The sequence below is a fragment of the Mizuhopecten yessoensis genome, unplaced genomic scaffold (assembly GCF_002113885.1).
Source record: "Mizuhopecten yessoensis strain PY_sf001 unplaced genomic scaffold, ASM211388v2 scaffold6719, whole genome shotgun sequence".
Classification (NCBI taxonomy): Eukaryota; Metazoa; Mollusca; class Bivalvia; order Pectinida; family Pectinidae; genus Mizuhopecten; species Mizuhopecten yessoensis.
In genome coordinates this window covers 1,774,218-1,788,652 of record NW_018406690.1, presented here as the reverse complement: position 1 = coordinate 1,788,652, position 14,435 = coordinate 1,774,218, and the positions used below count along the sequence as shown (strand labels likewise).

The 14,435-nt window shown below is 33.5% G+C and overlaps 2 long non-coding RNA genes across 2 annotated transcripts; both read right to left on the bottom strand.

Annotated features, from left to right (window-relative positions):
* Positions 1 to 4,023: 4,023 nt before the first annotated feature.
* LOC110452545 lies at positions 4,024 to 5,224 on the bottom strand. The gene is made up of 3 exons (XR_002463201.1): positions 5,137 to 5,224; positions 4,536 to 4,591; positions 4,024 to 4,344 (listed from the first exon to the last, which is right to left on the bottom strand). It is a non-coding gene; the product is annotated as an uncharacterized LOC110452545 (long non-coding RNA).
* Positions 5,225 to 5,891: 667 nt separating this feature from the next.
* On the bottom strand, positions 5,892 to 8,353 carry LOC110452546. The gene is made up of 4 exons (XR_002463202.1): positions 8,244 to 8,353; positions 7,838 to 7,972; positions 6,834 to 6,885; positions 5,892 to 5,964 (listed from the first exon to the last, which is right to left on the bottom strand). It is a non-coding gene; the product is annotated as an uncharacterized LOC110452546 (long non-coding RNA).
* Positions 8,354 to 14,435: the final 6,082 nt, after the last annotated feature.

The following is a 14,435-nucleotide window of genomic DNA, read 5'->3' as shown; positions in this document are numbered from 1 at the left end:
ATGTTCATGTGAAGTTGCATTTTTTGTTTGTTTGAGTGGTTTTACGTCCGCTTTACTACCGAAAGGTTCGGTTATCAAGTAGACAACAAACGCTTTTTGTAATTCGTCGGCTTTTATACTTACCGTCTGGGTTGCAAAAGCCAATCAGCCTATAATAACGACGTCACTATTGAAGTCCGCCAAAGTGTAAACAAACGCGAAATTCTCTCCTAGAATTTTGCAGAATTATGATGTTTCCGAAAGGTAAGATATAAGGTCTGAATTCGTGCCTGAATCGAATTTGACGAATCTCGCCATTTTGAACGGCATGTTCGAGCCACAGTCGTAACTGGAAGAAACATATTGGATCTTTCTCTTACAAATACGTATTTGTGTCAAGCTATAACTTATAACAAGGGTGTAATCTACATAACAGTAGACACTAAATTCTTAACAATGTGTTAAACAACTTTTTTCAATTGCACGTTTTTATCGATTTTTCAATATGTTGACTTAAAATAATTTATATAATTATTAAATTTATTTTACTTCTTCTTTTATAATATAATGTATTACTATTTATTTTGTCATATAACGGTTTTGTTCCATGGTTAATTATTTTTCTTTCTTTAGTTCGGGGTTTTCTAGTTTTCCTCCCTTTTGGGAAAATAAAGAAGACAATGACAAACCAAATTAAGTCAGCTTGACAGAAGCTCCACATGAAACACAGGTTATGAACCTGTGCGATCCGTAGCTTTTATGTGGTTGTGCATTTTTATATATCATACATGTGAAAATAACATTATCTTACAATGATATAACCACTGCATATACGTCAAATCCCTTAACATATTGCATATACACAACATTGACTAGGTACACAATACAAATAATTGATACTATTAAACACTATTTAAGTATAGTCAATATTTGTACATTCAAAATTTGAAATCAGCACTACAGTCAAACAGTCAAATTTTGTTGTTGTAATTGATCTAAAAGTATAAGTACATGTGTACTAACATTAGTGAACCCAAAATGGGACAGTACACAAAATAGCACACCTGTTGAAAAACGGCCTAAAAAATGGGCAGAAAATTAAAATGAATACTTTCATGTATGCAATGTTCTGTACATAATACTGTTCTGTCAATTTTGCTGTTAATCTACTTTATTGGCTGATGATTGTGGTTTTAGGTTAGACATTACTTTGAAAACAACTTTCTTAATTAACATGCCGTAAGGCGCTGTATATTTGGCTGTCATTTTCAGAAACCTATTTCTCAAACTCAAGCTAGTGATCAGAAGAAGTTAAATCAGAACATCTTTTGACTCTAAAGTATTATATCTATATGTGGTTTTCTGGTAATAAAGATCGCTTTGAGCCGATATATTAAAGTATACCCTCCATGGTATAACTACACCTACCCCAAACTCTATGGTCTCTTATTGGATTTAGAGTTCTATTTGTATTACCTTGATTGTTTGGTTCAATATCCTTTTCATCCTTGTTCAGTTGTTTTTTTCTATTGTTTAAAAAATGTTTTTCAAAACCTGCAAGTTCTATATCAATTAAACTTGGATGATATATTCTTCATTTGCAGTGCATCTCAATACTCAATATCAGATTCACATGCGAGTATGATCTTAGAAATATTTTCTAAATATCTTAATTGGGAAAAAACACAAAACTGATCATTTAAACGTTCCATTATCTAAAATCCATTTTCCTTGATACATTAAGTTTTTGACAATTAAATAAACATTTTAGATTTAATTCCAATTTACATTATTTGATCTTTATTTGAAAATTTGAAAATAGATCAGTGAAGTTCTCTCATCACGAATGGTATGTGACAGTATTTTCCTATGGTCAGTTGAGACATATAATTCCTTGTTATTTGTGTTTAATAAATATTACCTTATAAACACAACACTTGTTATTGGATAGAAACAATTTTATTTGTGACAAATTATAACTTGGTATGTTTAGGCATATCATTTCATGAGGCAACAATACTGTAAAGTTGTGTTATACATATTGCTCAAAACTGTTTTATATTGATATTTTAATTAAGTGTTAACAAAATTTAAATTTTGATTTTTTTATTAAAAATGTTAACATGTTATGTGATATCTAATTACACATTATCAGCTTCCAGCTGCAAAACCTTGCTTAACCTTATAAGAACAGTTAAGCACAGGTGAAAACACAGGCGCAATACAGGTATCTACTATCCAGAAAAAGACTATAATCTTTCAAAAAACATTCTTCTCCCCATATTTTTTTAAAACGTGGGGAATCAGGAAAAAGCCCTTTCTTTGAATTGAGAGTCAATAAGAAATCTAAGGTTCAAGAAAGGCATTTTTTGAATTGCACATTACCACATATTATATTTGAAATAACGCCACTAAACAAGGAAAATATCCAGTACTAGCTAGATTATTCAATATCAAAAATATTTCAAATTAAAATATGATGTAATATTAATTGCTATTGACTCTACCATTAGATGGCAAAACTAATATAAAGAGCTAATTAAAAAAGGTTACCATTGAAAACCATTTTGTATTATTTTTTTACCAGTGCAATACCAAATGTTATCAAAAAATTCATAATACTATATCTTAACAGTTTTTATTTTGTTCACTGCCTGCAGAGAGGATAGCCAAAAATGTTGTATGTAACATGTACATTATATATTTAATAAGATACTGTTTTAATTTAAACGTGAAGAAACGATGCAATAAGTGATTTTTTTTAAAATGTTTGGTTATCCTCCAACTAAGTTATAGACAAAAATACACAAATATAACAGTGGTGTACCAAATAATAGCAATAACAGAAATAATAGCAGAAAACAAGAGAAATGCGTCGAATAGCCCATTTTAGTGGCGAACAACATTATTGCAAGCATGTTAAACGTTAAGTCATGAGAATATGGCACCAATTATTACGCAACTCAACCTAGCCTTTATAGTTTGCAGAAGTATTTTTATTTTTAGCCAAAAAAATAAATAATTTGTTTTACCATTCATTAGTATCGAAATTCACTTCAGAAACATACACCTTTATATCGAACTTTTTAGTAATCTGTCATACTGGTTTATGTATTCAACGAAAAAACCCAGATATAACACAATTATTACTGAGTACCGATACTAGGTATATTTAATCTTCTGCTATAGGATCTGTTATCGAATTAGTTACATTTCTCAAGTATTAACGATAAAGATGCTACGTGTATCTAGAGCGTGTAGGTATTTTATTTGTAGTGTAATCGTTGTGTCAAACACTTATGCAGTAATGCAAGGCTACAGGCATTTTAACTGAGTAAATCTGGTAGCTTACAGCAAATGTTATCAGATATGAAGACGCTTCAATTCCTAAACCATTAACATATCAAATCAAGCACATAATCTTCCATCTCTCCATACCCATCTGAACCGAAAATCTGCAGCTTTAATTGCAGTACAAAGAAAAAAACGTTCGTCTTGGTCAGTATAAAATTGGTTATTTCTTTTAATAACTGAGTTTGGTTCCTCTCACCTACTTAAGAAAAATATATGCTTGGATCGATTTAACTACGTATCTCACCTATTATTTTGTATGGTTTACAGGATCTGATGAAATATTTTCCTATCTTTTGACAATAAGACAGCATTAGAACACATAAAAATGATCGATATAAACTTTAAGCAACAAATGTAGATTTGAGGTACCAAAGCTTGTTTTGGTACACTGTACTCTTTTATAAGTTACACATGATTTTGATGTGATCATATGAACGTGTGTTCTGCTAAAAACATAGATGCACTATTTCAAAGAAAAAAAAATCTTGGTTTACCAGTTCAAATGTTGAAAACTTCACAAGTTTGATCCTTTTTCATGACATGTTTATCAAATTTCGGTTTAATACATGAATGATAACATATTCAAGGGATATCTAGCTTCCAGACAGAAAAGGATGTGGATTGGATAAATATCACGTGCCATAAACATGAAAGTAAAATTCTTAATATAACCAAAAAGGATATCACGAATTAATATGACAGTCACTTTAACTATTTGACTTTTACAAAGGGTATCACAGTCAACGAAGGTTGATATATTCAAGCGGTGCAAAAACTTGTTCATTTCACTGTGTTCATGACGTTTAAACAGTTATCAGTTCAATAAATGTTGATATACTCTTAAATATTGGAGGAAAAGCTTATAATATATTATCTCATGGTATATTGTCATTGTGTCACTGTATCTCGTTTTGTTGCCGCGCTATTGGACTATTGTGTCGTAAATGTTGCGCGTTTTGTCGATTTTTGTTGAATCTAAACCTTCATAGCTGTTCTCATGGTTTGGTATATCTGCAAAGAAATAGATATTTGTCGATGAAACGTCAAATTCTTAAACAAATAGAGATGCCTCAAATAAAACTTGTTTCACAAATTTCATATATTTATACAATGTAAGCATAGAACTGCATTGTATGACAATTAATCTGAAATGTATTGCCATTAGTTAATGCCATTTATTGTTCAATCTATTAGGCACTTACGATAGGTTTGGAGTTCTTTGGAAGGTGGTTGTGTCCTCGAGTTACTGAATCGCATTCTAAAAGTAGATATGGTAATTCTTATTGTACATTTCTGTAAGATCATGGTTAGGGAACACAATAAACTTGTTTTTACTTTAAGTACATTCTTGCATCAGTCTCGCGTTCTGTTGTATGTGTTAGGATACATTTTACGTATATCAATATCGCAAACATCATCAAACAGTGAGGAAAATGTGTCAATTATTATTCTTTTCTAACACGTCGTTTTAATTTGAGCTTATATTCCTTAAACTGTCGCTAGGAACGTATGTGTATCCGTAGCTTAATGATATTTATACACACCATACATATATGAATTGAAATATTCAAACGCAATCTTAGGACTTATTGAACATTTACAAACGGAAAGTTAATAATTTCTTTTACAAGAAAATAGCACCAAATCAATTTACGGTATTGACTTGAAATAAAAAATACCCTTAGACGAATTTAATTGAATGTCTCATTGTAAGTCTAAAATGTATGTGCTTTTGAATCTGAATTTTAATTTGTAATTCACATGCTTTTCAACATATGCAGTCATTATTAACTTACATCTTACCTTGTGCACTTGATGGTGAATCCTATATTGAAACTAATGGAAATAGCGAGAAAATTACCAAGAAGTGCGTATCCAGTAGCACATGTCGACACCTACAGAAACAAAGAAACCAGCTTTCATGATTTTTTTTTTCTTGAAAAGGCCTCATTCTCTTAACAAACATCGCTAAAAAAGATTAACAATAACTCTGGTATGAATTCAAATATGTACTCACCTCAGCAATGTGTGGATAATCTAATTTACTTGAATTCTGTTCTTTTGCTGTAAAAATGAGTGAAAATTATCGACATGATAAATTTAACATTTTACACAATACTAGATTTACCTTAAAGTATAGGTTTGTGGATATCCAAGCACCCCACATATTATTTGTATATCAAATACTGAATAGAGGTTACAAATTTACTTGACACGCCGTGCGACCATGATGAACATGCAAACCAAGCATGATCTATCTGTGAATCTGTGGGTGATATACGGCCTGTAAACTTGTATTTCGGTACTTGATGTCAAGGTCAAGTGCCATATAGAGGCCGAAACGTTCATATTGTGGTATCCGACACAGATATTTTGTAGGATTTACATGTACCACCATCTCAGAGCAAATGTGTAAAGATCAAAAGAGGTCTCAAAGAAATTGTTTTGATTTGTAACACAGCGCTTTTATAGAGTCTGTAGTCCATTCATAAAACATTGTACGAGATATGCGTGAACTAAGCTGATATTGTGTATAACCGTACCATCACTGCAGGAAGGTCCTGTCCATCCATCCTCACATCCGGGTGTTTATATTTCGGGGGCTAAAGGTCAACTCACCGGTCACTATTTCTATAAATAAACCAACCAAGGAGTCAAAGGGGCATTCGTATTTAACAGACTTTTCTAGTTTTTAGATAATGAAAGAACAGAAAAAACAGTCATGTTTCCTTCTTTATGTCTAAGTTTCTCTGTCTGTTCTGCTGAGATAAGGTACATACACAACACTTCTTTAAATTTCCCCTTGATTGATCTTTTAATACCAACTGTAAGAACGGTCTTGTAACATTATATGATTATTAAGAATCGATAGGAATGTAAACATCACATACAAGGAAATATTGTATAAAAATAACCCAGGCGATATAAAAGATTCCTTTTTCAATAAATAATCTCATATGCGATATTAAATCAACATTCACACCTTATCAAAGATTGTCATTGTTGCTTTGTAACGTTAAGTCTTGATTAATTTGTGCTAATATGATTTAGCCGATGTCCAACAGGCCTTTATCTACCCTTGTATGGCGTTATGCAAGCAAACATGAACTATAAAAGTTTAACTGAGTGTAGTATGCATTCGTCGAACTTATATATGTAACTGCGAAATATTGTTATGACAATCACTAATTTCGGATTTACTAAAACAAATAGTTACAAATAATGATCAACAATTAATATCTTACAGTTATGTTTTAATAATATTAGTAATATTTACGTGTTTCAATTTTGTAACGAATAATTAAGACTTATCGGATATTGTTACATGTTCGATTTGAAGATTGGATTGATATCATCCGGTGATCTGATGATTAAGATTCATAATGTGACTTTAAAACAAATCGAATGTTGATGACAAATAGAGGTAAACATATTACAAATTTTAAAAACTTCAATTACAATAAAATAAAGAAATAGATCAATTAATAGGATGCTCTTACTTTGATCACATGATCTCTCCATCCATCCATCCTGGCAAGTGTGAATAATTTCCTGCCAAAACAGTTTTTTTAAATATACTTTAAGGTATTATTTCCCTATTAAACGGATGGCCCAGGGAAAAGGAATTTTACACTTAAAATAAAGGCTCCTGATTATCTTTCCCTTCATGCAGATTTCGATTGTATTACATATGAGTCTGGAAAAGATTAGTAAACTTTCTCTTTTAGGCCCCTGGGGTTTGGACAGGAATTTCAATTATACAATTTAATACCCTCTTCCACCAAGGGTGATTTTGTCTGAGTTTGTCAAAATTCCATCAACTGGTGGTCCTTCAGAAGAAAATCAAAAATGGAAAAAAAAAACTTTACGGATGACGGACGAAAGGTAATCGGAATATTGTAGGTATGCAGTTATTTGACAACACCCGCCAAAAATTGTGGGATCATCTTCCATACATAGATTAATCTGTTCTGAACAATATATCAGATGTATCATGCATTACAGGGTGAATGTGACATTCTAAAAGCTCATAGCATATATTTTCAATTTGGTTGAAAACCCAAATAATGAATATATTTTGACTTACATTATGTGTTTTTTAAATCATATGTTTTTATAAAGACATCGATGTTATATACATTTAATAATTCCACGTTCAATAAATGTGGATTTCCAGATAATGATAAAAACAGTTTATACCTTAAACACTCCATTCTTGATCTATATTCATTTCTGATTATGACAAATGTTATATACTATACAAAACCTGTAAGTAATGAAAGCAACACATTGTCGTTTTACTAAACTTGTTGTGGTAAAAATATAATAAGCGGTCAAACTTTTTTTTTTATTTCAATATGCATTTAGAAAACACCTGTCTGAGCCGTAAGCAACATGCACATATTATATGCAAATCAACCTCAGCTTCACATACCCATTGTTTAATTTATAACATATTGTACAACAAAACGTCGGCGTGCAAATTCAATAATAAGTTACTTACTTCTATCACAAGCGTCTCCCTTCCACCCGCTCTGAAATCCTGGTTGTGTACATCTGCCAGTTACCATGTCACACCCCTCCGTCAAACAGTGACACTCTTGTGTACATTCACTGCCATGACGGTCGTTGACACATACTGATGTAAGATATATAGAAGTATGATTAAATGTCGTAGAATACCACAATTTCATCCAGAGAAACATTAATAGATTATATAATACTATTTATTTGCATTTGCGTTTTGAACGTTCATTGACTACCGGGGAATAGCAAATCTTTCCGATCACAATCTTTGCAATTGTTTGAGAAGCCGATATTTATTTGTTTTATCAATGACTAAGTTTATTTCATAGTTTGGTTGAAAGTGTTAATAGTTATCCGTTTTAATAAAAATGCGATACAAAAACCTGAACAGTTATCTTCCGTCCATCCGTCCTGACATTCTGGCGCATCACACACTCCTGTGTCTGAGTGACAACCTCCAATCTTACAGTGGCACATTTTATTACAGTTGGCAGCAAAACGGTTCAACTGGCATCCTTAAGTAAATGTATTATTACGATTTTACATAAACGTGGCATGTCTTAACTCAACGAATAATTCATCATAATTGAAACTATGTAGTTATTACTTCGACTGATGTCCCAATTAACATACGTTTTTTTCAGCAAAAATAGTGCATATTGTGACATTGAACAAAGAGGCTGTGTTACGTCACTCTTTTGTTTTAAATAATATTTATGATTACTGTGTTATGCAATTCGCGTTATAATATTCGTCTCTTCGTCTGGAAGGCATTATACATGAAGATTACTGCTACAATTAATTATAATGTGATCGTTTATGATCTTAAATGTGTTCTGCTTTATGTAAACATGATGATATACATATTTTCAGTGAAGCGGTGCCCTCGCATGGACGTAAACAAATACTACATCCTTTGAATCATATAACCAATAATGTATCGTTGAGGAGGGGGGGGGGGAACGCCTGAATACATATACATAATTCCAGATACGGATATTCTTATAAGGTTTTTTCCCTTTAAGAAAGACAACTCGGAGACCAACTTGAATTTCCTTTATAATTCAAAAATTTAAAAGCACTTTATATTCAACACACTCGTCTTTCTCGGCCTAATACACTGACTTTCAACTCAATATGATCACCTCAACATCGACCTAAGTGACAAATAATGATACTCTACTCTCATCAATGTTAACCATCTTTTCCACAGGCTTACTATTCAACCTCACCTGTGTACATGTCTCAGTCTATATGTTATTTCAAAGCCTATTCTTAGTAACAGTATTGACTGAATAGACTCGTCCTCTTGAGACAAAACATTCGCATAATTCATATATTCGTTCCCTGAGCATCATAAGTCGCAATGTGCTCCGAAACAACCAGGTTCACAACGTATTTCTATTAATATATCAAATTGATAACACATTGTTCGGACACTCTTTCATATTTCTGACTTAAATGCAAAAACAAATCACAAAACAACTTTTGAAAATTGTATGGATTTTGGTTTACTGCTAATATAAACACTTTCAAGAGGAATGAATACCTATAGTACATTACCCGAGCAACTTGTCCCCATCCATCCACTCTGACATCCACTAAGGTCACACTGTCCGGTATCTGGGTAACAACCACCCGTCCTACAGTGACACACACTGCTACAATCAGGTCCAAAGTGATTCACGGGGCATCCTATCAACAAAATGTTCTATTTCAATATATGTTATTCATAAAGGAAGTCAACATGATTGGACATCAGGCTTATATAAATCCTCTCGCTACATCTTCATCCAACTGGTATTTATGGAGTAAGATGTGTTTCGATTTGACAAAGTATATCGCTTTGAACAGTTCACATTCAATAAGATCAGTTTTTATTTCTTAGATATCTTACATTGAGCTGAAATATTTCGAGACTACGCAGAGGACCTGGTTTTATATGTATATCATTTGAACAAATAAGTAATGTAGCATCTATAATTAAAAACAAACATAGGTTTTAGGCTGAATAGATACTGCGAACAGGTATTAAGTTTGCAAACATACACACACTTAGTTGTATACCTCCTGGATCTCATGTGAGTCCCATAGAGTGGTGGTGATGTTTTATTCATAATCAAATACCAATTTGAAATATTTCATAACAGAAATGGGATACATGCTAAAACAAGTATCTAGTGTGCATAAACAGAATACTGGGCATCCACAGATGGGTATTGGCAGCATTACCAGAAGGAAGGTGTTTGTCAATAGCATAATAACATGAAACACGTATCAACACATAATGAACAAGTACAGTTGTGTGACCGCATAACGCAACACAAATATCATGCGCAAGTCGTGCATACATCGTACACACGCCTTCTGCACATCGTCCACACATGGTGCGCACAACTCTACGCTTTATCTATCGTTCGCCCCGTTGTGCACTTCTCTCCACACACATGTGCGATTGCGTACAAGTAGTCAATCAATATTAAGGAACAAAAACAATCCTGAAAGGCTTGTATGGAATAAGGAACACTGTATATACACATTTCTCGTTAAATTAATTAAGCTTTTGTTCAGTTTTACAATGAGTGTAATACAATATTACAGTGACTGTTAGACTGTCAAAAATGGGTTTGGCTCCCTGGTAACAGAACAGGTAAATAACATTTAGATGAGTGACCGGACTTTTACCTGGCGCCCTGTGCCTGACATAGAGAGCCGATGTATACTACCGTATTGCTGTTATGAAAACACAACTGGACGTTAAGTATTAGTTATTTGGTTTTTCTTTTCGGTCTAAATCTTCTCTTCACCTGGACTTTCACACTTCGACGTATTATGTAAGTGCCCCGGATGAGAAAATTACGGTCTACGTACATGTATAAATTAAGTGGCTATGTTTACCTGTATATGGGATTATGGATTAAACAGGTATAATTATTCTACATGTGTCAATTTGGGTAGTTATAAAACACCGAAACACCATTTCTAAATTAAAAAAGATCAGCTCATATATGCAGATAGAATAGAGAAATATCTTAAAAAATCAAGTTTCTATGTTTTATCACGAAACCGTATAAATTGTAAAGCCATTTCTCAATTCACACCAACCACGATTGTCATCGCACTTTTTTTATTGAAACATATTGTGTTGCCGATATAAATAGCTATAGGATAGGGCACAGGTTGAATAACTTATACGAAGCCCTTTCCCTCAACGTTCGTCAATCGTCGGCACGATTGTAGGCAAGCAATAATCGTCCGGATTTGTATCGTTTGCAGATCGTGCACATACCGTGCGCACATCGCGCGCGCTCCGCACATGATGTAACGTTGTGCGATCCCACAATTGTACATATACATGTATATGATAAAATCCAAGACAGTATGTTTCACATAAAGGGTTCGGACTAGAGTAGTGCTACGATTGAAAGTGTACCATAAATAATAGGACAGATTCAGCCAGTTACGTTCTTTACGGTGTTATACATCAATTCAAGACAAACGTTTTATTGACTGGTATGGTAGCGAGATATGGCTTGCTTACCTTAATGAGGAATAAACTGTATATATAATCAATATGTGAATTTTCGAAATGCTAAATTTCTAGATTATTTAACTGATGCAATAGCATTTTAAAAGGAGAGTAGATTTATGTACAGATATGTATATTGTTATCAATGAGTTTCTATATGTAAATAAATTATATGACCACAAAAAGGATTACTCGTAATGACACATAAAAGGTAGGCACACCAGTGTTAACAGACGAGAAAACGCGTTCATCACTGGACATGGACGTTGGGTTATCATAGAACGAAAAACAAATAAAACAAAACCAACAGACGCTATTTACATTGATGATGGTATAAGTCCTGATCTGTTGAACAGCAGACGACATCAGATGGTACTACATTGTAGCAAAACTAAACATCTACAATAAGACTAAACATGTGTTTGACTGTTGGGTAATTCACGATTAAGAACTTTTAACATATGACGGGATAATGCTTGAAAATGTAGGTCAGCATTCTAATATCTTATTCTAAAGAGAAGGCATTAACACATCCTTTTGCTGTTGTATATCGGCACTTTAAACATATTTACTATTCATATGGCTAAGGAGCCATTGCAAACAACAGGTCTCGAGTAATTTGTTTAACTAAACAACTTCTGAAGTAACAATGGCCGAACTAACAATACAGTAGAAGGTTGGTAAAGATTTTGTTTTGGTAAGTTTTATGATTTCCATCATATAATATGAATGTTGATGTTATGGTTGTGCCGATTAGTTTCCCTTATCAATTTGTTTCACTGACCCGGTTCCCGCTTAGAAGACGTGATATAACTCAGATTGTGTACCACAATATATCAAGGTTAACTTACATCACTTCTTAAACATTTGTATCTTAAATGCATAAACTGTTGAACGCAAATTAGCAATGGTGTTTATCATCAACAGAAACAGGACACTTAATTTGAACTCCCAAAGAAGACCGTAATAAAGATAGCTGATCCGCTTACAAGCTTTTTTTATCAGATTACTATTCAAAAAGAGTGGAAACAGCAGGCTCTTTTATGTGTTATTTACAGAAAATGTAACTGCAGCTTGGCTACGCCAGTTTTGCTTTGGGCACCTTTCGAAGCAAGATTCCTTGATGAGTTAAAAGCAGCATAACGTCGGAAACAATAGCCTGACCATAAATGGCAAAAACCTACTCAGAGAGGCTACGGCAGGATAAGTTATCAACACCGACATACAGCAGGTGTAGAGGGGATATGATCGAAGCATATACAAAAGTAAAAGCTGTATGTATATGTACAACAAAAAAACTTTTTAAATTATTGGAAAAGGTGTAAGCACGGCAAATCAACGCGGTTATTCCAAAATGATATTCCCACTTCAATTCAGGACGTCGTCCCTGAGCAGCAACGATTTCACAAACAGAACTGTTAAGTCATGGAACAGTCTCCCAGAGGAAGTTGCAATAGTCCACTGTGTAAACTAATTTAAAAGCAGATTGGATATAACATAGACAAATCAAGAACTTTGATGCCATCATACATTGTAGGACAATTATAACAAGAACTTAACATTAAAATATTAAGATTGCAATAGAGTCACGTGAAGATATACTTATTTGTTTCTGTACTTGAATTGTCTTTAACTATGTAAAACTAACTACAAACGGAAGTTGCTTACACAGGAAGTTCACTTTTGACAGCGATATGGCAGATGATGTAAATAAATTCTTAAGATGTCAAGAAGGCAATTTCGTACAATAGAAATAATTTAGTCTATCCCATAACCATACCCACTTCACGCAGACGGCAATATTTCTCCTTATCTAAACGTTGAAAGATTATTTGAAGCAATAAAGCTATTCTACCTTGATTGTTAGCAGAGTACTTCTTAAATTATAAAGGCCGTAATAACTTCAGAACAAACGTATCACACAAATGAGTCCAACGCCAATTGATACTAAGTATCGCATCTTGATGTTGGAACTGAAAAGAAAATGTCTCGATTCATCATCAATGACTCATGCAATATCACATCGAAGCAGTATGACGTTGAGATCGCCAAGTAGGGTAATGGTAAACATTCAGACACGAGCGAAGGAGTTCGATAGTGAGGTAAATATACAATGCCAGATTCAGAAAAAAGTGAACAGACGCTTGTGTAATTGTCAGATCTTCTCTCATTCAATCATGTCTAAACATTGTTTATAAAGAATGATACCAACAGTCTCTTATATCAGAGCTAGTAGATCACTGTGTATGTAGAGAGTGGCGGTCACCCTAATGAGTGTCTTCAGAGTAGTGCGCGCCCGAGAGCTCATTATTATTATTTTTTCATTTTTTTCTTCTGATTCTTAAGTATTGTTCACCTATCTAGGTGTGTGCAAAATTTAAATTCGATCGTAACAATAAAAAGTACTGAAATATGTCGATAAAGATGCCTATTTGGGAAGGATGAGTGTCCTGGGACGTTTTTGAACAATATCTTCAATAAACTTTCAATATCCACAGCCGAATGGAAGCCCCATACATCGCTACCCTAGCAAAGCACAGACTTTATCAATTTATCAAATAAATCACATATATGTTTGGGCGATAAATTAACAAAAAGGTTGTAAGTATTTTTCCATTTTGAATATATACTAGCGGAAAAAAGAAACTGTGCATGCCTAAAATGTGTTATAAAAATAAATGTGTATGACGTAGAACAACAATGTTTTCAGGGATAACTTATTTGTTATTTATTAACAGTTGCATTCCATTTTCCACGTTATGAAATCAATAAGTTCCGCTCGGGAGTGACGTTAACACAGCAGGGGTCAATACTGAGTCCACAAAGTTAATACCTCGTATGTCCACCGTTTGCTTGAATGCAAGCCTGGCAACGTCGACGCATGGAGACTATCAGACGGTTCAAGAATGCTTGTGGGATGGCATTCCAGATCTGTACCAACTCTGCAGCCAAATCAGCCAAAGTCACCGGTTGATTAGGTAATGCACGTAACCTGTGCTTCATTTCATACCAGACGTGTTCAATGGGCGACAGATCGGGGGATACA